At 44.7% G+C, this 26,049-nt stretch overlaps 1 long non-coding RNA gene and 1 other non-coding gene across 3 annotated transcripts; one reads left to right on the top strand and one right to left on the bottom strand.

The window, feature by feature from the left end:
* Window positions 1-8,746: 8,746 nt before the first annotated feature.
* LOC117203281 (uncharacterized) lies at window positions 8,747-23,892 on the bottom strand. Of its 2 annotated transcripts, XR_007470812.1 has the most exons (3): window positions 16,816-23,892; window positions 9,445-13,391; window positions 8,747-9,185 (listed from the first exon to the last, which is right to left on the bottom strand). It is a non-coding gene; the product is annotated as an uncharacterized LOC117203281 (long non-coding RNA). The 2 variants fall into 2 exon arrangements; XR_007470811.1 differs by lacking the exon at window positions 16,816-23,892 and having other exon boundaries at window positions 9,445-16,808.
* A 793-nt stretch (window positions 23,893-24,685) lies between these two features.
* On the top strand, window positions 24,686-24,792 carry LOC117203294 (U6 spliceosomal RNA). The gene has a single exon (XR_004485992.1). It is a non-coding gene; the product is annotated as a U6 spliceosomal RNA (small nuclear RNA).
* The last annotated feature ends 1,257 nt before the right edge of the window (window positions 24,793-26,049 follow it).

The raw sequence follows: 26,049 nt of genomic DNA, 5'->3' as shown, positions 1-26,049 counted from the left end.
GACAGACCGGTCAGAGTCTCCATGAGCGCCCAATACTAGTGCCACTCGGCTTTCCTCCTCCATCCAAGAGGGAAGTGGGAAGAGCAAAAGCAGACCCACAGGTATCAATGGATGGGGAAAATCGGAGCGCACGGGGATCATCTGCCTGTCATCATCTAACATCCGGTGCAGGCACAGCACCCCCCAAGGGCACGTTCCCCAGCACCACACAGCCATCCACCTTTCCCCAAGAGCCCTACCAGGTGACTCTCGTGAGATCACACAGGAGGTACACACCACTTTGTTCATGTTCTCCTTTGGCTGATCTCCTGAGTATTTCTGATGCTACAAAGTATGAGCTAGTAGACCAGCCATGCTCACTGAACACCATGAAACTTCACAGTGGAGAAGGAACATCTCTGTATTCTGTGTCTGATGAAAAGAGAACACATGACTCACCCGAAAAGCCCTTCTGCCAGCCACATGCATCTTGGGTGTATTTCTTTTTTTTTTTTTTATTGGAGTTAGAGTTGATTTAATCATAGGATATCACGTATATGTGGAATCTAAAAAAAGAAAAATAGTACAAATGAGCTTATTTACAAAACAGAAATAGAGTCACAGGTGTAGAAAACCAACTTATGGTGACTGGTGGTGGGGTGGGGAGGGGAGGTGGATAAATTGGAAGACTGGGATTGACATATGCACACTACTGTGTATAAAATAGATAACTAATAAGGACCTACTGTGTAGCACAGGGAACTCTACTCAATACTCTGTAATGACCTATGTGGGAAAAGAATCTAAAAAGAGTGGATATATGTCTATGTGTAACTGGGTGTATTTCTATTGGGCATAAACAGAAAGCTGTCCTTGAGCCGTTGCAGGCAATCACCACCCATGTCTGGTTCATGTCTCTGTGCCCCGGAAGGAGCCTGGGCCTGGTCCACCACAGGTTCAAGATGTCTGGCGCTTGTTCTCCCTCTGCCTCTTTGGTTCTACGTATATTTTGGTTGATTTAGTAAGTGTACTGGGAAGGCTCTAGGGACACAGGCAGTAGAGAAGTCAGCTCCCGTTTCTTGGTGCTTTTCTGGTCCTGGAATCATGATCCTATACCAGGTCACGTGACTAAACTGGTCCCTGTCTCTCAGCTAGTCTAATAGCAGCTGCTTATTAAGTGCCTCCTCTGCCTAATGCACTTTACATGAGTTATTCCATTTAATCGTCACCATCTTGGGAGACAAGGGGGAATAAAATCCCCATTTTACAGATGAGCAAACTCTGGCTTGGAATGATGCATTTGCCCAAACTCTTACCATAAGGAAGTTCCTGAGGCATTTGAGCAAGAAAACTACCTCACTTCCACTTTAGCACGCAGACCACAGCATCTCATACAACCCTCAGGATGGCCTCACGAAGCAGTGACTATTATCCTTGTGCACTGACGGGGAGAAGGCACTGAGGTACACCTTGAAGATGGTAGAGCTGGAATTGACACCCAGGTCTTTTCACTTCAAAACCCAGAATTGTGGGCTTCCCTGGTGCCGCAGTGGTTGAGAGTCCGCCTGCCGATGCAGGGGACATGGGTTCGCGCCCCGGTCCGGGAAGATCCCACATGCTGCGGAGCGGCTGGGCCCGTGAGCCATGGCCGCTGAGCCTGCGCGTCCGGAGCCTGTGCTCCGCAACGGGAGAGGCCACAACAGTGAGAGGCCCGCGTACCGCAAAAAAAAAAAAAAAAAAACCCAGAATTGTGCCACATCAGTGAGCTCCCCACTGGGTTCCATGTGCTCCTTAAATGGGGTTTTGTGGACAGGAAATGCCCTTTTAAAGGCACTAGACACCAAGAAAGAGCCACAAACACCTTACCTAGGATAGGGCCTTTTTGAAGTGTCAGCACCACCAAAAAGAGTGGGGAGCTTGGGGACGTGAGCTCTGAAATGTGGTCAACACTTCAGGAAGTGCTTTACCTGTGATCTCCCTTAATTCTTCAATTAGATTTTTAGATTTTAATTTCTCTTCTATGAATTTTGTTTATACCTATGAAATCAATTCAGCAAACTTTATACACAGGAATAGGTGCCAGGCAAATTGCTGCTGTCCTGGTAAACCCAAAGTTGAAACACAGCCATTGCATTCTCCCAATCTTGCTGCGTTTTCATCCCCTTCCACACAACTTTACCACCAGTGTGCACAAGTGCACGTGCGTGCACACACACATACATGCTCATTCATCACAGTGTCCTTGTTTTACATGTAGGTTCCTCTTGCAAACTTGACCTCATCTGTTTCTCTAAGGCTGTACTTTATACACCAGCCATCTGCAAGCCCAGTTCCCCACTGTCAAACTTATTTTTTCTTTTCCAAAAATCCAATCCCCAGAGAATACTTGTCAAGTCCAGATCAAGAGTACATGCATAATATGTGTAAAATAGATAACTAATAAGAACCTGCTGTATAAAAAAAAATTTAATTTAATTTAAAAAAAAGAAAAAGAAGAGTACATGCAGAAGACGTGTCAACTGTTTCTGCCAGATTAAGAAACGGGGATGTCCTGTGGATGCCAGAGCAAAACACCACAGTCCCCAAACAAACGGATTCCATCAAGATGGGTGCCTGGGGCTTCCCTGGTGGCGCAGTGGTTGAGAGTCCACCTGCCGATGCAGGGGACGTGGGTTTGTGCCCCGGTCCGGGAAGATCCCACATGCCGCGGAGCGGCTGGGCCCGTGAGCCGTGGCCGCTGAGCCTGCGCGTCCGGAGCCTGTGCTCCGCAACGGGAGAGGCCACGGCAGTGAGAGGCCCGCGTACCGCAAAAAAAATATATATATATGCTGTAGATAACATAAGACCGAAAACAATTGCTAGCAGGAAATAGACATACCTAAAGAGGAATGTTATTTATTCATAACTGTGTACACAATTCCATTATTGATATACATTTATTAATAAACATTATGATTTATAATATTGTTAGTTCCCACATAAAATGAGACCAAGGAACTATTCTATCCCTAATTATCTGAAGGGAAGCTCAAAACCTTGATTTGTACCCAATCTTCTTCGTGCCATGATTACAACTGCACGAAAATCCCAAACCCTGAAAATTGTATGTTTTCTGTGAATACAAAGCAGTGAAAATAGTTGTTATGTGCGGAGGGTGAGATTATGGGAGATGTTGAAATCCTTATTTATGGGGTGAATTATTAACTATATACATTTTAAAATTTTTGTTTTCTCCTTACTCAGAGCGGTTCTACTTTCCTTGATAAAAATTGTGGGAAAACAAAATGAAATATACCTCCTCACGCCTTGCCTTTTGTCTTCTTCCCTTCTGTTGAATGTGTCTAGAAAACAATCACAGGATCTCAGAGTTCAAAGTGACATTTGAGGTCATCTTATCCAAACACAACAACCCACGATATACTTAGGACGCGACAGTCCAGTGATGGTGAACTCATTTCAAAATAGAACCCTCCATCGTTGAATGAAGCTTATAGTGAGCTGAAATTTGTACCCTCCACTGCCCAAAAATAAGATTTAGTTCTTCCCTTTGGAGCCACAAAGAGCATGGGTATTCCCTGAATTTTTCTTAGAATAATAATCTATCAGCTCTTTACAAATAGCTATCAAAATACCTCCGTCGCACCATCTAAGAGCTCCCGATACGAGCTCCCCATCCAGCATATGCCAGGTTTAATTCAAAGCCCCAGCCACAACATTCCTCTTTCTTGTCAGGTTATCAGTTTCCACCATATTGATTTTATTATACTAATTATCAAAATGGGTGTATGGAGGCAGGTACTCTCCAGGCAAATATGCTCGTCTTATTTACAGCCTGAAATTTCAAGAGGAGAACCTCCAAGCACATTTGACAAACAGCATTGTGTGTTGATATAAATCAAAAGGTCCAGTGGTTCTTTCAATCCGTGAGCAATTTTATTGGCATATTCTGAAATAGCTGGTCTTCTCTGCTTCCATTAGGCAAATCACAAAAGCTGGAAGCATTTAAAAGGTCAGATTCGACGTGAGCCATTCATAACGTCACAGGCTAGGCCAGGACAGTCAGCCCACGAGGGCCGGTCAAGATACCACAAGCCTCTGACTAGGATGGTGGGTGGCCATGTGGAACAGTGGGTCAAGCAGTCAATAAAGGCATATCTGCAGCCCAGATGCCTCAGGCTCTGTCCCAGTAAGGGTAGAGCTCCCCTTTGATGGCTGCCAGGGACGCACTGTGTGACAGACCTCCTCTCCTCTCACTCCGTGGCCAAGCGCATCACCTCAGGGTCTCCGAGCACAGCTCTAGCTGCTCTGTGCCCACTCTCTCCCTCTTCTAAGTGCCTCTTGGAGGAATCCTACCTCACACTTGACTGCCACCTGACGTTGCAGGATGGCAGAGAAAGCAGACGGGGCAGGGGGTCAAGATGTCCCATGACAGGTTAGGTCCCAGGACTGAGCTGGGTCAGTCGGAGCCAGAGGCCTCCAGGGTGAGCTCAGACCTTCATGGAGGTGGATCAGGGAACATCAGATCAAAGAAAACAAACGTGTCCTCTCGTATAAGAGTAAGAGGGTGAGGAAGAGGGTAAAGCACAAGCCCAAAGTCAGGGAAATCTGGAAATGAGACTCAAGATGAGATCCCAAGTTACAAGGCAAGAGCTTCAGCAGTCTTGCTATGAAGAGGGCTGATACATCAGAATCTGCTTCTTATGGGATACAGACCATGTGGTCCTTGGAAGGGGTGACCTGGACCAGAAAAGGGATCAGGATGACTGGATGTGTCCCTGGCACATGGCAGTGTGACAAGATCTGGCTTCGTAACCTGTCTCAACTGGGTTAGAGCTATGTCGGCACCCTTTGCTGGCTGTGTGTGTTTGGGCAAGTCACGTCGGGGAGATGCAATGTTATCATCTCCATGTGAAGATGATCCTGCCTGGGTTGTGGTTTTATGAAGATCAGGTAACATACGCGAGCCCCTCCTACAGCATCTGGCGTATAGTGGGATGCTTGCATTTTGTCCACGTCATTGGCATAGTCAGAGGGCTTCCTGTGACCAAGCTTAGCCTGTTTTCCGAACGTGCTTTAACCCATTTCCCTCCCGAGGGCAGAGTTTTCAGCTGCATCAGCCCAGATTTCAGGATTCCTCTGGAGACTCCTAATTACAAATGGTCTGTCCCTTTGTCCCACCAGTAAACTTGTTTGCCCCGGTTTCCTGATTGTTTGCTCAGAAAACAACTTGTTCGTATTCAAGGAGCCCAGAGGACTTTGTACAGCAGAGGCCTTCAGAGCCTCCAGGATGCTGCTAGTATAGACAGTGCAACACCACCGGGGACTGCTGTCAGGCACTGATGCAGAGGGGAGAATTTGTGTAGTAATGGGAAAGAGAGAGAGGAGTCTTGGTTGGACTGAGAGCTGGGAGTGAAGACGATGTAGCTGAGAGATATGGCAGAGCATATCTGATCCCCCGTGTGGCCAGAGGTAGAGCCAGGGAAAGACAGAGGTCTTTGCTAGAAACTTTGTGAGTCTAGACACAGCAAAAACTAATTAGAGTCTGTCTCAGTTAACCAAGATTGGTGCTGGATTGGGACGGTGGGCATTCTTTTGCTTTGGGCCAGTTCCAGCACCTCCCTGGCACACCCTCCTACTGTGCACATCTGGCTACTGGCACATCTGCACAAACGTTGGACTTCTTTCCACGAGGACTTGATACTAAGACAGCAATAAGGCTCCTTCAGACAGCTCCATGGCAACAGGTATTGACAGTGTGAGGCGAGCAGGTGAGAGGGACACGGTTTTCTAGTAGCTGGAGTGGTTTGCTCAGCAATTGGGGCCACTCCAGGGAGTTGTGGCTGCAGTCACAGGCTGATGGAGCTGAAGATGCCAGGGACGAGAATGACACGGAGGAGGCGGAGGATTGGTGACGAAGAGCACAGGATGTCTCAGTGTCACAGAGGGAGGGTCCCTGTCCATCCAGCAGCCATGGGCTCTGGAAAATTTCAGGATTATTTATTTGTCCCACACAGACTAAATTCGAGCCAGTAAGGAGGCTTAAGATGATCCAGTTAATGACATGCAAACAGCATTGTCCATTCAAGCCCACCCGGAACGTACATCTCTCCCTTGACAAAGGAGGGAAAGTGAGGCACAATATATAGTGATGACATCGTCCAAACTAAACCCCTGCTCTGCAGGTTCCAGAAGGTATCAGTGCCCTCCCTGACCCTGCCCCCCGGGAGGGCTGAAGCATGTGCCCATCTAATCAATATCTTTCAGAAAGCTTAATAGATTTTCTTTCTCTGCTTTCAGAAGACATTATTTCTAGGCTGTGAAAAATCATAGGTAATTTGCATTTAAATGTACAGTATTCTTTAGCAACAACATCAAACATCCTGCTCATTCAGGCTAAGATGCCAATCAGTTTTCCCATTTCTGAATCCACTGGGTCACGCAGCACCCACTGAAGATTTAGAGGGAGAAACCCCTCCCTCTCCAGCCCAGGGTAAAGCAGTGAGAGGGTGTCCTAGGGCAGGTCATGTGACCTGTTGTTGAGAGCCACTAACCCAAAGCAAGGAAATAATCAAAAATTTAAATAACTTTAAGTGTTCAAAAGAGAGTGAGTGAGACATTGATAAAATGATAAACTGGCCTGGATTTTAAAATAAGATAAAGAAACATAAGCCCTGACACAAATTTTCTCTGAATGATTTTTTTTGTCCCGTCTCTCCTGACACAACGGAACACAGTAGCTGTTTTCCTTGTCCAGCCAAGTCCCTCCCCCATTCATTATAACAATCCCACCCTGTCTCCACCACTTTCAGGACTCTGCTTCAGCTCTGCTCTTCCCTACGTCTCCCATCTTGTTCCTTCCCTTGGTTCCTTTGCCCTGACCCTACTAACTTATTCAGATTTCTCCAATCCATGGGTTATTTTTTTAAAAAAAGAGGAGCTCAGGGCTTCCCTGGTGGCGCAGTGGTTGAGAATTCGCCTGCCGATGCAGGGGACACGGGTTCGCGCCCCGGTCGGGGAAGATCCCACATGCCGCAGAGCAACTGGGCCCGTGAGCCATGGCCGCTGAGCCTGCGCGTCCGGAGCCTGTGCTCCGCGACGGGAGGGGCCACAACAGTGAGAGGCCCGTGCACCGCGATGAAGAGTGGCCCCCGCTTGCCACAACTGGAGGAAGCCCTCACGCAGAAACGAAGACCCAACACAGCAAAAATAAATTAATTAATTAATAAACTCCTACCCCCAACATCTAAAAAAAAAAAAAAAGGAGCTCAACCACCTTCCATTCTCCCTCCTTCCTTCTTATTCTAGAAAGATGGGCAGAGGAGGGAAGATCAGGGGCAGTCCAGAGAGCCGGCCGGGCCCGGAGGCCAGGCCCCGGGGGCAGGCGGGTCCCCAGAGCCAGCTTCACGTGCTCTGCAGACAGCTTGTCCTGGTGACTGAGGCCCAGCTTCTCCTCTCGGGGCTTCGTCCACATTTGGAGAGACAGCCAGGTGTGGGGCACTTGACCGGAAGAAACAGATGTGAAGAGAGGGGCGAACGCAGTCAGGCCTCGTCAAGGAGAGAAGGGAGTGTGTGTCTACACACCTCCTTGCTGAGATAGCACCATGTCCCTCTCTACCCATCTGGTCATAGGTGAGATTCGGCAGGTGCTTTTTTTTTTTTTTTGCGGTACGCGGGCCTCTCACTGTTGTGGCCTCTCCTGTTGCGGAGCACAGGCTCCGGACGCGCAGGCTCAGCGGCCATGGCTCACGGGCCTAGCCGCTCCGCGGCATGTGGGATCTTCCCAGACCGGGGCACGAACCCGTGTCCCCTGCATCGGCAGGCGGACTCTCAACCACTGCGCCACCAGGGAAGCTCCTGGCAGGTGCTTTTCAAGCGCCTCGGCTCCACCAAGCCTGAAGCTGGGGCTAGGGGCTGTGGAACTGGGAAGCAGGGGTTCACGTGGGGAGACAGACAAACATCCGGCCGGCAAGCCAAGCCCCGTGCTGGGCAGAGCAGGGGGGCAGCCTGAGCCAGGCCTCAGCTCAGTCCCAGACCACGTGGAGGCTTAGCCAGGAGAAGGAGGGTGAGCAGGGAAGAGAGGAAGCTCCGACCAAGAGGGTGGGAGAGGACTTTACAGAAGTGGTGGGGGACACGCATCAGCTCACCCCAAGCATCCCCATCACACTCTTCCCGTTCGCTCAGCCCCATTGCTCCATGCTCAGCTGGCTACTCTTTCCTCCCTGTTACGTGGAGTATTTCATTACAGCCTAATCTTCTCAAGGCCCTGGGTTAAGCCGACTCTAACACAAGGAGGAAAGGTTAATAAGCACAGACGTGAAAATTCCTCATAGACCTCACCACACACGCTGTGAGTCAGGAGACAGCAACCAAAACGCACTGTGAGCCGCGCTGCTGAGGCGGCCAGAGCACAGCCAGAGGCAGCCCAGTGTCCGGGAACCTCGGAGCTGGAAATGGAAAAGCTCAAGTGCCTCCAAACACAAGGTGAAGAAGCCAAGCTTCTCTCTGATGACCACGAGCCACGTTTGAAGAAAAAAGAAAGATCTTAAAGTGAAAAACTAGTATTGAATCTTTAGGAATCAATACATTTAAAACAGAACATGGGGGAACTTCCCCCGTGGTCCAGTGGGTAAGACTCTGCACTCCCCAATGCAGGGGGTCTGGGTTCGATCCTTGGTCAGGGAACTAGACCCCGCGTGCCGCAACTAAGACCTGGTGCAGCCTAAATAAATAAATATTTTAAAAAATAAATAAAACAAAACATGGGATGTCTGGTTATCCATTAGATCACTCGGGATTCACATGGAAAGGAAAAAATTTATTAAAGAACAGAACTTGAGAGCTGTCAGGATACAACCTAAAATTATGACAATAAGCAAGAATCTGATAAATTTCATCCAGATAGCTGAGAACCGAATACGGTATTTCCCAAACCACCTATCATTTGCCCAAAAATAAAGAAACATCATTCCCATTTATCATTTGACTTAACATTGCATCGAGTAATATAATGAATGGGAATTTCTTAGCCAATAAAATGTCCTATATTTCTCAGCAATGCTTTCACATACTGCAAACTAATTAATTCAAAATCTGTTTTGTCTGGTCCCTTGTGTTCTCAGTTAATGAGATTTCATGCAGTCCATCCTGGTAACAGCTTCACGTCCCTTCTTCATTTCCTCTGATGCTTAGAGCCAAAGGGCTTCCAACTAAAAAAATAAAATAGAAAATATTCCTCAATTTTGATAAAATGCTGGATCTACATAATCAAATTTCATCAGAAAGATTCTGAGAAGGGGCCAACCACAAACCATTTCAATTTCAAATATTAAAATATTCAATATTTTAAAATTAAAATATTCTTTTAATTTCTCCATCATAAGTTTTGGAGTTATCAGACCAGGTCTCCGAATTTGAGTGTAGAAACCGTGGTCTCAGGATGAAGAGGGAGAGAATCGCAGAACTTACCCGGGTTGAATGGACTTCAGAACCATGAAGTCCAATAGGCTGGATTTCCAGAACAGGAAAGTGGCCGGTCCAGACCAGAAGTGGTGCCCAAAACTAGGCAAGAAATGAATGATGGTTCTGGAGCTCACATTTTGGAGATGCCAGCGCACACTTCTGACTTCTGATTGATTTGGAAAGGTTTCCTGGAAAGGCTGGAATTTTGGTGGAAAAGGCAATGAGGAAAGATAAGAATTGGAAGGTAGACAACTGCTTTTTCAGACTTAACTAAATCTTTTAACTTTTTCTCCAAATTTGTATTCTTTGACCTTTTCAACAAGCCCAAGAAAGCGACATGCTGACACAATACCACATGTGCATGGTGGGTTCCGTCTGCCTAGAAGGAATAGAACACAATACAATCATGATCACAGGGCCACACAGACAAAGACAGCCATCAGAGCTGGTGTTAACCTGTGTACAATTACAGCTGCCATCTACGGAGCTCATTTTGGAAATATTAGACTACTCAAACTCTTTCCTAATAATTCTCAAAATAAATTTGGAAGGTAGATGTTACTATTAGCTTTAGCAATCTAAAGTTAATCTAAATCCTCTTTTAACAGATGTGGAACATGACACTCAGACAGGTTAAGTCATTTGCTAATTTCCCACCAGCTCCAGAAAGACAGAAATGAGGTTCCTTGTGGATCTTCCTGAATTCATTTGTTCTCTCTCTCTCTCTCTCTCTCTCTCTCTCTCCAATTCTGCTTCTCCTACAAAGTCCAGATCTTTCAAGCTTGTGGGTTTCAGCCTGGCCCCAAGGCACTGAGAATTCACACTACCATCAAGACATCTTATGCAATTTTACTACAGCTGGTGTGGAAACTTTAAGGTCCCTGGAGTACTGAAAATCACAGCTCAACAGAATATAGATGAGAGACAGAGAGAAAGAGAGACAGAGACAGAGAAAGAAGGGGGAGACTTAGATACGCAGAGAGATGAATTCATTGATATTTTAACAAAAAGAAAGCTAAAGGTGCCTCTCCCTCTGAAAGTTTCATGTCACCTCAATTCCTGGATCTGTCTCGTATGCCTTCCCTTTGAAGCTCCTGGTATGCCCTTCCAGGAATCAGATGTCCCCCTGGCCCAGGACAGCTGCCCCTGGCTGCAGTTGGCACTGCCTGAAGCGGGTCAGCTGGGCAGGTGGGTGGGCACTCCATATGTCCTCAGCCCCTGCCAGCCCTGGGAGCTCCTCATGGGGACACAGATGCCCTGACCACCCTCTACCACATTAGCTCCTTTCACAGGGGACTGGATGGCTATTGGTGAGCATTTGTCTACCTCCTCCCATGGGGGCCGAGACTAACCCAGGTTACTTCCACCGGCTTCTCTTTTTTGCCATCCTCCCTACCTTCTGTTGTGCGCTGGCCGGTGGGAGTTCCTGGGAAGCCACACAGGCAGCGTCCTCTGTGCTCGTCATGCCAACCTTCATCAGAGCACATGCACTGGGGGCTCTTGGAGATGGGAGAGAAGCGGTAAGCTCTCAGAATGTCCTCCCTGGAGCCATTCTGGGGCAGGCTCACTTTCAGTGGTTTGCATGTTGTTCGCCACAGAAACCGTAAGATGGGCAAAGCAGAGAGCTATGGGCCTGAGTGGGAGCAGAGCACTCAGATCCCTCTGGCTCTCATTTCTTACTTACGATGACCCCAAGTAACCTCCACAGAGCACAGCTTGAAGTGGCAGATCTAACCAAGCTTCTCCATTTTACTTATGAGAAGATAAGCCTCTGAAGAAGGAAGACTAGCCCAGGAGACACAGCGACTTTGGCTCAGCCTTGCCTCTCCATTGGCCTCTCGAGTCCCAATTCCTGTTCTTCCCGCCATCCTCCCTCATCCAAAAGAGATTTCGTAGAAGGTGGCGGTCCACCAGGTCACCTACTGCCCACTCAGGCACATCCTTCTTCATCCCACTTGCCTCTCGCCAAGCTGTTTCTAGTGTGTGTAAATGTACATTTATGTGGAGACCATGGTCCATTTGCTAAGGTACATTTAGGTAAGTGACAAATTCCAGAACGGCAGTGCATTAGTTACAACCAATTAGGAGAAAATTATCACTGCGAAGTGCTCGTATCCCCTGCACTGGGCCAAAAGCCAACAGGTAGCATTTACTAAGTATTACCTCATTGGGCTCAGTAGATGGTAAAGAGGTTTAAATCCAATTCAATAAAATATTTGATGTTAAGACTGAATCCTTAGGACTATAAATTCCGGTTAGTGGACCAGAAAGAGGTTACTCTGTATGTCCATACATCACTCACCTCCTCTCTCCACTATTATTGACAGCAATAGGTGTTGGAAAATCTTGGTGTTTTGAAGATACATCAACTTGTGTTCAAGCCCCAGCTTTGCTACTTTTAAGATGTGTGATCTCAAGATCACCAGTTCTCTTATGTATAAAATAGAGACAATAATACATACTTTGCCAGGTTGTTGGATTTAAAATGGGTAAAGTTTATAGAATCTACCTAGCACATAACAACTGCTCGATAAATGGTAGCTATTACTACTATATTAGCAGCCTTTACATGTTAGTGGTACTGCTTAATACTTATTAAAGCAAATACGTATCATTACAGCTAATAAGTATTTAGTGCTATGTACATGCCAAGCATTCTGGTACATCTTAGGTAAATTTCAAAGAAGTGCAAAATGTAACTCTTGCCGTCAAAATAACTCAAAAGACAGCTGAAGAGAAACATTAATATATATCCTAACACTAAAATAATTTCAAATGGATTATAAAATAGAAGCAAATAGAAGAAAATTAGGATATTAAATTTTTTTAAATTTATCTTGGAAATGAGAAAAACTTTCAAAGCAAAACAAGAAAGGCAGAAGCACACAGATGTTTATAGCAGCTTTACTCATAATTGCAAAAACTTGGAAGCAACCAAGATGTCCTGCAGTAAGTGAGTGGAGAAATAAACTGTGGTGCATTCACACAATGAAATATTCTTCAACACTAAAGAGATATAATCTATCAAGCCATGAAAATACATGAAGGAAACTTAAACGCATATTACCAGTGAAAGAAGCCCATATGAAAAGACTACCTACTGTATGATTCCAACTATATGACATTCTAGAAAAGGCAAAACTGTGGAGACAGAAAGAAAGATCAGGCGTTGTCGCAAGTCGGGGTAGAAGGCGGGTGGGGAGATGAAGAGGTAGAACACAGAGGATTTTTATGGCAGCGAAACTATTCCGATTAATACTGTGATGGTGTATATGTGTCATCATACATTTGTCCAAAGCCATGGAATGTATAACTCCAAGAATGGAGCCTGTTGTAAACTGTGGACTTGATGTGATCATGATGGTCGACAGAGGCCCCTTGGTTGTCACAAATGGACCACTCTGGCGGGGGATGCTGATGATGGTGGAGGCTGTGCCTGCGTGGAGGCAGGAGGATTATGTGAGCAGCCTCTGTGCCCACCTCTCAAGATCGCTGTGAACCAAAAACTTCTCTGAAAATATAATGTGTTTAAGAAAAAAAAACAAAGACAGAAGCTATTGAGGAAGAAGAAAAGAAAAGGGCTTTGATGAGAGCTCTTAACTAGTGAAGCTGTTTACAGAGAGATTATTCCTGTAACTGGGAAGAGGCTACAGTGGCTTCGTTTTTCCATGGAAAACACGGGAAAGAGGACAAGGGGACAGAGAGTGAGAGAGAAACACAGGGTCACTTCAGAGGAGGAACGTCAGGGACCATGATCACAGACATCCAGGACCGCACGGGCAAAGCATCCCAGACCTCAAGGACGGAGGGGCCGTTGACCACATGGACCTGAGTCGACCTGACAGGAGGTGAGGCTGAGGTTCAGCTGTGTCAGAGCTGCGGGTGAAAGAGGCCGGCAGTACAAAGGAAATTCAAGTCTGCAGCTACGGTTCAGGAATAAGATGTACTTTTGTCTGCAAAAAGAGAAAAAGGAACCTTAGAACCCCAAGAACTGTCTTCAGAGGTCCCCAGAGGAGGGGTGGAGCTTCCCGTGGGCCCCTCGAGAGGTGAATTGAAGTAGGGGCTGGAAAAGAACCCCCGGCAGGTCCGGCCTCAGTGTGGGTTGCAGACTTATGTGCAGGGGGCTCTACTTCTTTGTGGGGCGCTGTGAGCGTGTTCCAGCTTCCGGGGGAGGAGAGAGGGCCAGCGGGCAGCAGGAGAGGAGGTGTGCTTGTGGTTCCTCCTTAACCTAACTTAACCTTGTGGGGAGTGAGCGCTAACGACACAGTTTGGGGTCATCCCAGCAGAGGTGAGTGGAACCAACAGGGGAGCAGGGGAGCTCATGAGAAAGGAGAGGGGGTCCCAGGGCCAGGCACCTCACCTACATCAGCACCTACAGTCTCCTAGCTTAAAAGTAGAAATCACTGGTGATATCAGTGTACACAGAGGCCCTGAGTTCTCACTTCTGTGTAAGTCAGCATCCCGGCCAACTCACACAGTGGACGTTTCCGACGCCAACACTGCCTCAAGGGAAGGCTGGGTGATCAGATCAGAGCGTGCAGTTTGGTGTAATGGATTAGAGCAAGAGTTCCCCGTATGGGCTGAAATCTCAGCTCATAAAATTACCCTCGCCAGATGGGAGGGCTAAGAGGGAACGTAGAGATCTTGCACTGGAGGCGGCAGAGCGAGAGCTTAAAGCCAGAAGATGGAGCCAGCCTGCTCGGATTTGAATTCCGGCCCTACCAGGCACTAGCTTGCAGCCCTGAGCAAGCTGCTTCACCCTCCCGCGGCTTCCCTTCCCCACCAGCAAAATGCCGATAATAGTATGACCTACCTCAGGGGGCCGCCTGCAGAATTAACCAAGTTAATGTCTGTAGAGTGCTTATAACCACAACTGGCCGGAAATAAGACCTATAGAAATGTTACTTAAATAAATGTAACGTTACTCCCCCCTTTACCGATGAGAGAAGGGCAGGCTGAAGCGGGAGCATGATTTCCCCAAGTTTGTTCAGATGCTCTGTGTTCTTCGGGTCCTGGACCCTGGTCTCCAGATGCTCCGTCCACCACCCATGTGGCCTGGGAGCCAACAGGGCCGCACAGAGGGCCTGCAGATTCCGGAAGGGCCCCCGTTGTCCCGCCCCACACTGTCACAGCCTGACCTGCCACCGTGTCCCCTTCTGGCGGGGTCTGACCAGGCCACACAGAGGAAGCCACTGAGGTCTCTGGAGTTCCAGCACTTCCCATCATATCAAATACCATTTCACTTTCCATTTCCTCAAGGGAGGGAGGGAAAGAGAGAAAGACGATATCGCTCGTACTCCCCTACTTCACAGTTTTGCTGTGACAATACAAAGGGATAAGATATTTTACATGGTAAAGAGGGCTACATAAATGTCAAATAGGGAAAAAATGGGATGCATAGGGCTGCCTTCCAGTGAGAACTTAGGAATCCTATTAATTAAAAAGACTCGCATGACTTTGCCCCATCTGACTTCACTCTAGATAATTCATATACGCGGACCCAGAGCAGCCGAGCTCTTCTGGGAAATAGGATAAAAACGCGTGGTCTCTGCCAGGAAGGTTTCAGTCTGTGGAGAGAGACGGCCATTTCCTGCTGAGGGCTTTTCCTCAAATGCTCGTAACTGGTGCTCATCCAGTCGGGCTTCACCGTCCTCAGGGAACGCTCATCACATTTATGATCCACAGTTCACTCCTTTAAGGAGAGGCTGAACATAATCTGTGCCTGAATCACTTTTGAGTTCCCGCTCCTTCAGGGCCCCTTCTCTACCTGCCGAGGGCGGTTCCCTCCACGTGCCTGTCTGTCAGCACCAAAGCCTCGGATTTGCTGAACTTGCCGGTCCTTGCCCTCCACGGTGGAAGACACAACCCTCGGAGTTGTAGACTCATCCGCTGCCTGGTTGATGCAGCTCCCATGGCCTCCTTCTTATTCCTCATACACGTCAAGAATCCTCCTATCACCTCAGGGCCTTGGCACGTGCAGTCACTCCTGATAAGCGCACGGCTGGAACGTCTCACTTCTTCCAGGTATTCAAGTATCTCTTTAGCAGAGCAATCTCCTCACACCACCCAAGTTAAAACCTCAACCCTCTCCCCAGCCTGACTCTCCCTACCTACTGCACATATTTTAATTTTGTCTGTGGCATGAACACCACCAGGGCACTAACGTCGTATGTATTTATTTGTTTTTTATCTGTGTCTCTGACCTCCAGAGAGGAGGGACAGTGTCTGTGTTTATCTAAGACCTGTGTGCTCACAACAGCTACCAGAGTAACTGACACTTAGAAGATACTCTGTCAATGGGTAACAAGTCTCTAAGTATAGAAGAGGAGGTTTTCTCCTAGAAAGTCAAGGAGAGCAGGGGACAGAACAAGGATCTACAGTCAGAAGGTGGAGTCCAGGCTCTATTCGTTATTACCTGGGGGCATTCAGTGAAGTCGTATAACCTCTCCTCCTTCATCTATAAAGTGATATAAAGTCTCACCCAATCCTACATAGGATGGACTGAGACAACTTATAAAGGGACCATTTGTAACTAACAAAGAGCTATACAAATACAAAGCTGTACAAATCTGGGTATATTTGTTTTTCAGTTTTCATCTTTGGTTTTGATTTAATTATATATTTAGATTGAACGGTCACTGGGACTGGCTTTGCTGTCACCTGAGGCCTTCAAGTACAGTGCTTAGGGGCCCTCGCTGGTTCCAGGGTCAGGCAAACATAGCATGATTCCTGGCTCCACCATTAACTAGCCCTGTGACCTCGGGCTGGTTAAATCACTTCAAAATAGATATAAGTTTATAACAGTATTATGATTCATAGATTTAATGTGAACAATATGTGCAATAATGCATGTGAGACTCTTAGCAGATGTTTAGGGTTAATATTTTTATTGACTAAAGTGGTTTCTCTTTCTAAGGGAGATAATTCTCTGTTGGAAACATTTGGTTTTTAAATACAAATGGAAAGAGGCCTTCCTGAAAGTTTTTCATTTTTGAAACATGATCTCTTGTGCTGGGCGATGGGGTAAATGCTTAAGCTCATGTCACCTAGATAGCAAAAGTATAGCTCTTAACTCTCAATTTTTGTCTATTAATAAAATTAAATAATAAGCTGCCATTGTTATTGACTTTATATACATATATATATTTACCACTGCCATGCTTAAATTCGTGGGCAAATCAGCTCTGTGTTTTGGCAGTCTCTCCTGTGGAAAAGAGTGTTTATGTTTATAATCTTCCAGAGCTGGAAAGGCTCAGTTTGCCAGCTCTGGAAATGACTCAGCAGTGAATACTAATAGGTGTGCTTCCCTTTGAGCCCACAGATTTGTGAAAGTCAGAATGTGCTCAGCAAGACAGAAGAAGGAAGTAGGGAATTAACCTTAACGTGGTGCCTTTTCTGGGCCAGGACCAGCAGCTCATCTTCCTTGTATCATCTCATTTCATTCTCACATCAGATCTCTGAGGGAAATGATGACGTCCTTGATGGAGAAATGAGAAAATAAAGTCACACTGAAGTTAAGTAACTTGTCCACAGAGCTAATAAAAGCCAAAACCCAAATCCTGACAAGCGGGATATTTGTTCCTCGGTTTGACAAATACTTATTTTGCATCTATTATATGCCAGGCACTGTCCTAGGCACTGGGATTAAAGCAATGAGAAAAAGAAAGCCTCTGCCTTCATAGAGGGCACATTCTAGTGCAAAAGTACAGGTAAACACGCACATACTATACACAGAGATATAGCTATAAGTATGGGTGTGGACATAGAGATATGGTTATGAGTACAGATACATAGTTATGGGTATGGATATAAATGTGATAGTTGTAGACAAACACACAGGCACGGACACAGACATGGAGAGACACAGGTAGTCATGAGTTAGTGCTAAGTGGAAGAGGATGATGAAAGGTATTTCAGATCAAGTAATGTGGAAGGCCTTTTAGGAGAAATACCAAAAAGAGACTTAAAGGAAGACCCGTGAGTGTGATGAACAAGGTGACTTTTAAGGATCACACTGGGTGCTGCACAAAGAGCAGGCTATAGGGGACAGCAGAGTGTCAGCAGAAACACCAGGGTCGAGGTTACCGCTGCAGTTCTTAGGAGGAAAACAGAGGTTCCACTGAGCGGGAGTGACAACTGCATCCTCCTTAGTCACACTGTAAGTCACACTAGACTCCCCTAAGGAATTTAAAGGTAATTTTTTACAGAAGACTAATTTACCTAGACGTTTTGTGGGAACCAACACACAGTGTAACACATTACATACCAACACCAGGCTTTCCCAAGTTATTAAAACAGTAACAAAATGGTATAAAAACAACAAACCCTGTGTTACAATCTTGTTAAAAATTATAAGGGATTTAGGGTCATAGGTGAATTCCATTCATTATGCAATTATGAAACTATGGCCAATGGAAGTGGAGGGCCCTTGGTCCTCTTCCAGCCTGATGGTTTTGGTTTGCAAACAGAGAGAGTAACTTACGCACGGTCACAGATCCACCCAGTTGGGAATGACACCTACGTCCGCTTACAGCCAGAAGTGCTTTCACTCATTACTTCACTTATATTTATGCACAAAAAAGTGGAAGATGATACATCTTTTCATTAAAAGAGTGGCCACCATCAGATTTGTGGTTACCAGAGGCAGAGGAGGGGGGAGGGGAATAGGATAAAAGTGGTAAAAAGGTACAAACTCCCAGCTGTAAGATACATAAGTACTAGGGATGTGACGTACAACACAATAAATATAATTAACACTTCCGTACGTTATAAATGAAAGTTGTCCAGAGAGCAAATCCTAGGAGCTCTCATCACAAGGAAAAACATTTTTCTATTTATTTAATTTTATATCTATAAGAGATGATGGATGGGACTTCCCTCGTGGCGCAGTGGTTAAGAATCCACCTGCCGATGCAGGGGACACGGGTTCGAGCCCTGGTCCGGGAAGATCCCACTTGCTGCAGAGCAACTAAGCCCGTGCATCACAACTACTGAGCCTGCACTCTACAGCCCGCGTGCCACAACTACTGAAGCCTGCGCACCTAGAGCCCATGCTCTGCAACAAGAGCCTGTGCTTCGCAACAAGAGCCTGTGCTCCACAACAAGAGAAGCCACCGCAATGAGAAGCCCGTGCACCACAAAGAAGAGTAGCCCCCGCTCGCCACAACTAGAGAAAAGCCCACGCACAGCAATGAAAACCCAACGCAGCCAAAACATAAATAATAAATAAATTAATTTTTAAAAAAGAGAGAGATAATGGATATTCACTAAACTTCTTGTGATAATCATTTCATGATGTATCAAGTCAAATCATTATGCTGTATACTTTAAACATATACAGCGCTGTGTGTCAATTATATCTCAATAAAAATGGAAGGGAAAAAAAAGAATGATCACAGTTTTTATACATGCATCTCCACATTCCCCAACACTAAGCCTAACACTCACTTTTAATGAAGCTCTCCTCGGGTAGAAATAGACCAGAACTGCTAGTCAGACTATTCAGGGGTAAGGGGAAAACTCCTTCTTGAAAGTTCTGACTAGAGAAAATGTTGAAAAATCTTTTATGGCTTCAAAAAGCACTCATTGGTTAATGGCCTCGCTTTGTTTTTTTTTTAAAAAACTTCAGAATAGAAAATTTGGGTGTGTGCGTATGGTTGTTTTTTCAGTTAAAACTCAGAAAATATTCTTTCCTACCTCAAAGATGAGCACAAAATGCATTGTTTGTAAGAGCTTACAGACCGGGTTCAGCCAGAAGTGAAATATGAGAACTCCCTCAAATGCCTTATTATTCTAGAGAAACGGGACACACCCTCAATTATGGCAAAATAAGTACAGCCACTAATGTCATGCATGTTAATAAAACTTTTGGAGACTTCACAGGAAAGTTTATAGTGTGTTTTTTAAACCAGGGTATTTTGGTGATTGGTCAGTAATTACCAGCTCTTGGACCATGCTGAATCCATTAGCCATACCCTACATAAGCAATGCTTTTTGCATCTAGAGTAATACAAGGAGGGGAGCTGGGGTGGGGAGGTTTTAAGAGCAAGTAAACAAGGACACATAAAAGCCCCAGAATATTTCTTAATGCCAGATCTCAAATCATAAACATCAGAGGGAGGAAAATATATGCATACATATACATGTACAAAAACATATATGTAGGTATGTGTCTATAATATTTATGGCATCAGATATGCTGACCAAATCTATTGCATTATAAAGAGCACAAGAAAAAGAACTGGGCAACATTTCTATTTTTGCATCTGCTACTAGCAAATTCTCCAACCTGGGCAGGGCAGGTCTCTGGGCCTCATTTTCCAGAGCTATTAAAGAAAGAGATGGAGTTCTCTGATCACTAAGGTCTTCTTTTGAAAATGTTTCTGACCCCAGGGCTGTGTTTAGAATTCTTGAAGCAAGAAATTAGCCACTTTTCAATACTTGCTACTTTGACCTAGAAATGTTTGTCCTTTGTTCTCCCATTAGAGCATACATTTAAATAAAAATGAAAGGGAAAAAAAAGAAAGGAACCACCGTTGTTTATCCAAGCACAGTTTGTGTGTAATGAAGGGAGTGATTATCTCGGCAAAAAGAACAGCTCCTCCCTCAATGTTTAAAATTAGCACTTCTCCTCCCTCTAGTGGAAATGCCATGTACTTACTCTAAACGAAATTGATTTGTTTTCATCAAACAAAACAGAGAAAAAGAGCTAGCATGACTGAATCCTAATACGGGATCAAACAAACACAATTTGCTACAGTGTTGTCCCACACAAATGTCTTAAATATTTCACTTGTTTAAAACAATTCAAGATTAACAATGAAAGCCTGCAAAGTAGGTTTAGACCCACCCAGGGTCTGCAAATGAAATACATGGGTCCAAGTTAGATATTTTGTATTTAATTTATGCCCCCAAGAATGTTAAAATCAGTTCACTTATGAAAATTACAGTCACTAAACAGGACAAGTGAAGCAAACCCTAAGACAGGAGGGCTAAAGACAGGGCTTTTGGGCAAGAAATGTCCATTTCAATCCAGTTTACGTGTAGGTACTTATTTTATGTATCTTCTGATTCCATCTCTGTGAAACCTTTCTTGACTCCCCAGGCAAAGTAAATTGTGCCCTGACTTGTCGTAAACACCTCCTCCAGCCACAGAAAGCACGTCGACAATGGTGTGTGTGCATGTCCACCTCCCATCTGGACAGGGAGCCCCTTACAGGAAGCTTCTCACCCTCCTTGTGTTTCTCTTCCGGTTGGAGAATCGAGTGACACAGCTGGAGAGACTGTGACTTCAAAGGCACTCACATTCAATTGACTCAAAATCACTGTGCTGAAAAGTTATTTTTTCTTTAAGATAAAATCAAATAACACTGTGCAGGCTCCATTCAGCCTGCTAGCCAATCCAACCGGAGCCCTGGTTGGTCCTCTTTCCCAAGTAAGAGCTGTAATAAGATCTACACACCCTAAAGAGTGAACAAGGTCACTAAGGAGGTCGGCTGGATGTCTGCAGCAGTAATTCAGAAGATGAGAGCTTCACTCAATGCGATCACACCAATCATGTGTAGCTAATCTTCCACACCAATCATGAGCCACTGCCAGGCATCACCAGAATCTGAGGGGAGCATCCTACCTGGAAGGTGCAAATAAAACAAACAGAGCAACCTAAATGTCCATCAACAGATGAATGGATAAAGAAGATGTGGTCTGTATAGACAATGGAATATTACTCAGCCATAAGAAAGAATGAAGTAACGTCATTTGCAGCAACACAGATGCTCCTAGGGATGAGCATTACTAAGGAAAGTAAGTCAGAGAAAGACAAATACCATATGATATCACTTATATGTGGAATCTTTAAAAAATGATACAATGAACTTATTTACAGAACAGAAATAGACTCAAAGACACTGAAGACAAATTTATGGTTACTGAAGGGGAAGGGGGGAGGGATAAATCAGGAGTTTGGGATTAACAGAAACACACTACTATATATAAAATAGATAACCAACAAGGACCTACTGTATAGCACAGGGAACTATACTCAATATCTGTAATAACCTATAGTGGAAAAGAAACTGAAAAAAGAATATATATATACACACACACACATATACATATATATGACTGAATCACTTTGTTGTACACCTGAAACACTGTAAATCAACTAAACATTAATTTAAAAAATTCCAAAGAAACAAATAAATAAAAATTCACCATAGAGGAAATGGAGATTTTGCATGAGGAACTTTAAACAAAGCCATCACTAAAGTCTCAGAATAGTAAGTAAAGACACTGCATCCAATAAAAAAGAAAAGATACTATTTTAAAAAGAATATTTAGGGCTTCCCTGGTGGCACAGTGGTTGGGGGTCTGCCTGCCAATGCAGGGGACACGGGTTCGTGCCCTGGTCTGGGAAGATCCCACATGCTGCAGAGCAGCTGGGCTCGTGAGCCATGGCCGCTGAGCCTGCGCTTCCGGAGCCTGTGCTCCGCAACAGGAGAGACCACAACAGTCAGAGGCCCGCGTACCGCAAAAAAAAAAAAAAAAAAAAGAATATTTAGATAACAAGAGAAAGAAAGGAAGAAAGAAAAAATGGGAGAGAGTGGAAGCTTTTAGAACTTAGAAACGAGAGCAGAAATGAAAGTCTTCGTAAAAGAGTTGAAAAACAAGTTGAAAACACAAAGTTGAAAAAATATTATAAAATGTAGTAAAGGTATAAAAAGGAAATATGTGAGAGAAAAGACAAGAAAATTGGAAAACCAGTCCAATATGTCCAACATCTGAATAGCAGACAATACAGAAAGAGAGAAAAGAAAAAAAATGAGGAGTGGAATTCATCAAAGAAACAAGCCAAGAAAATTTCCAAGAATTCAACGACTTGAGTTACCAGACCCATCAAGGGCCCAGTGAAAATGGATGAAAACAGACCCACATCAAATTACACTGTTGTGAAATTCAGAACCCAGTGGGCAGATGGAAGATTCTATTTGCTTTCTAAGGGGAAAAAACTGAAGTGTGAGATGGTGAGGTGCGTGTCCCCCAGTTTCCTGTCTCCAGGCTTTAACACAGAGCCACAGCTCAGTGCGGGGTAATGGGGAGCATCCGTCTCCTCTGAACTAACCTGGAACAAGGTCAGGTTAAACCAGACTGGGCAGAATGATCAAGCAGAGGAGGTCTTAACATCTACTTTCTTGACTGTTCTCTGTTCCGGGACATTTAAATACGCCCTCAGAGTATGTGGCCCCCGGGGGTGGGTCCAGTGCCCATGAAACTAGAGCTGGAGGGGGACTGTGGGTGGGCCTGCATGCAAGGATGACACTCAAGAGATCCCAGCACCAAGGAGACCCAAGCCGAGCTCGACAGAAACAGCCACAAGAAACAAATTTCAATTGCCTACGTGGGCGGGGCAATCCACATCCAGTTAGAGAGAGGATAATGTGACCCTAGACCCACCCTCCGCTCAGCCCCAAGGTTGCCTAAATTGACACTTTTGGCCCCAGGCAGATGCCATTCTGCGGAGAGGCCAGCATGGCCTTTGAAGACTGAGAAATCTGAGATCCTGATCTCTCTGAAAAAGAGCAGCATCACCTAAAGGGCCTGTTAAAAGATCAAATGATATTAAGGCTTAAACCTGATAGGACTAAATATTTTTGTGTCTAGGGACCAGTTAGGCTGCTCATGAGAAAGACCAGATTATTTATAGGCAATATAAAGGGACAGTGTTTCTTCCTAGTTGTAGATTGCAGCTGTAGGCTGAATGAGTTTCATGAAATTCCTATGCTTTTAAAGTGAGAGAAAAGGAAAAAAAAAAACCTTCCTGGGGAAAAAAAAAAAAGGCCAACATCGATTTCTCCTCTCCCTGTTCATACTAAGAAAACAAGTATATGAACAAAGCTGCATTTACAGAAGCCTGAAGATTAAATGAGTCTGCTAGTGGATATATGGGCCCATGTGAGGCATAGTGTAGTGCCTGACCTCTGCGTTCAAAATTCAAAGAAAAAGAACAGCTTGAATGTGAAACAAACCAAAGACATAAAAGGCCCTGTCTCCCAGCATACCTGAAGCCATACTTCTGCTCTACGTGGAGTTTCCATTCTGAATCAGCCAAACTTGTGTTGGTTAAAAGGGTTTTAGCTATATCCTCAGTTGTTGCTAAAATTTAAATCACTGGCTATCACTGAGAGAAAAGTATTTTTGATAATTTACACCTTCTCAGGTGCATTCCGCTTAGCATTTCATTAAAAGGATTTACCCAAATGTATTTAATCAGTACATATTATACCTAGGCACACATTATGCATATACGCACACCTCGGAGATATTGCAGACTCAAATAAATGAGTATCACAATAAAGCCAGTTACATAAATTGTTCGGTTTCCCAGGACATATAAAAGTATGTTTACACTATGCTGTAGTTTGTTAAGTGTGCAATAGAATTCTATCTGAAAAAGCAATATACAGACCTTAATTTTACAGAGCTTTATTGCTAAAAATGTTAACCCTCATCTGAGCCTTCAGTGAGTCTAATTTTTTGCTGGTGGAGGGTCCTGCCTCCACGCTGGTGTGCTGACTGATCAGGGTGGTGTTTGCTGAAGGCTGGGGTGGCTGCAGAAATTTCTTAAAATGAGACAAGAATGAAGTTTGCTGCATGGATTGACTCTTCCTTTCATGAACCATTTCTCTGTAGCATGCAATTCTGTTCAATAGCATTATACCCACAAGAGAACTCCTTTCAAGATTGGAGTCAATGCTCTCCAACGCTGTCACTGCTTTATCAGCTAAGTCCATGTAATATTCTAAATCCTTTGTTGTAGTTTCAACAGTCTTCACAGCATCTTCACCAGAAGTAGAGTCCATCTCAAAAAACCACTTTCTTTGCCCACCAATAGAAGTAGCTCTTCATCTACTCAAGTTTTACCACAAGATTGCAGTAATTCAGTCCCATCCTCAGGCCCCACTTCTAATTCTAGTTCTCTTGCTGTGTCCACCACATCCTAAGATGCTTCCCCCCCTGACGTTCTAAACCCCTCAAAGACATCCATGCAGGTTGGAACCAACTTCTTCCAAACCCCTGTGAATGTGGGTGTTTTGGCCTCTTCCCGTTACTCATGAATGTTCTTAATGGCATCGAGAATGGTGAGTTCTTTCCAGAAGGTTTTCAGTTTACTTTGCCCAGATCCATCAGAGAAATCACTGTCTATGGCAACTATAGCCTTATGAAATGTATTCCTTAAATAATAAGACTTGTGCTCGCTTTGGCAACACATATACTAAACTTGGAACGATACAGAGAAGATTAGCATGGCCCCTGTGCAAGGATGACACGCAAATCCATGAAGCGTTCCATATTTTTGATGTGGCACATACACACAATGGAACATTACTCAGCCATAAAAAGAAACGAAATTGAGTTATTTGTAGTCAGGTCGATGGACCTAGAGTCAGTCATACAGAGTGAAGTAAGTCAGAAAGAGAAAAACAAATATGCTAACACATATATATGGGATCTAAAAAAAAAAAAATGGTCATGAAGAACCTAGGGGCAAGACTGGAATAAAGAGGCAAACCTACTAGAGAATGGACTTGAGGATACAGGGAGGGGGAAGGGTAAGCTGGGACAAAGTGAGAGAGTGGCATGGACATCTATACACTACCAAATGTAAAATAGATAGCTAGTGGGAAGCAGCCACATAGCACAGGGAGATCAGCTCGGTGCTTTGTGACCACCTAGAGGGGTGGGATAGGGAGGGTGGGAGGGAGGGAGGGAGAAGAGATATGGGGACAGATGTATATGTATAACTGATTCACTTTGTTGTAAAGCAGAAACTAACACACCATTGTAAAGCAATTATATTCCAATAAAGATATTAAAAAATAAATAAATAATAAGACTTGAAAGTCTCCTTGATCCATGGGCTGCAGAATGGATGTTGTGTTAGCAGGCATGACAACAACATTCATCTCATTGTACAGCTCCATCAGAGCTCTTTGGATAACCAGATTTACTGTCAATGAGCACAAATTTTATTTTATTTTATGTTATTTTATTTTTTTTGGCCAAGCCACGTGGCTTATGGGATCATAGTTCCCCGACCAGGGACTGAACCTGGGCCCACAGCAGTGAAAGCACCAAGTCTTAACCACTGGACTGCCAGGGAATTCCCAGCAGTAATATTTTGAAAGATTTTTCCTGAGTAGTAGATCTCAACAGTAGGCTTAACATATTCAGTAAACAGATGATCTGTCATCCAGGCTTTGTTGTTCCATTTACAGAGCACAGGCAGAATAGATTTAGCATAATTCTTAAGGGCCCTGGGATTTTCAGAGTGGTAAATAAATATTGGCTTCAACTTCAAGTCACCAACTGCATGAGCCCCTAAAAAGAGTCAGCCTGTCCTTTGGAGTTTTGAAGCCAGGCATTGACTTCTCCTCTCCAGCTATGAAAATCCCAGATGACATCTTCTTTCAATAGAAGGCTGTCTCATCTACATTGAAGATCTGTTGTTTCATATAGCCACTGTCATTAATTATCTTAGTTAAATCTGGATAACTTGCTGCAGTTCTACATCAGCACTTGCTGCTTCACTTTGCACTTTGTTGTTATGCAGAC

The sequence above is a fragment of the Orcinus orca genome, chromosome 13, assembly GCF_937001465.1.
Source record: "Orcinus orca chromosome 13, mOrcOrc1.1, whole genome shotgun sequence".
Lineage (NCBI taxonomy): Eukaryota > Metazoa > Chordata > Mammalia > Artiodactyla > Delphinidae > Orcinus > Orcinus orca.
This window is presented reverse-complemented; position numbering and strand designations above follow the sequence as displayed.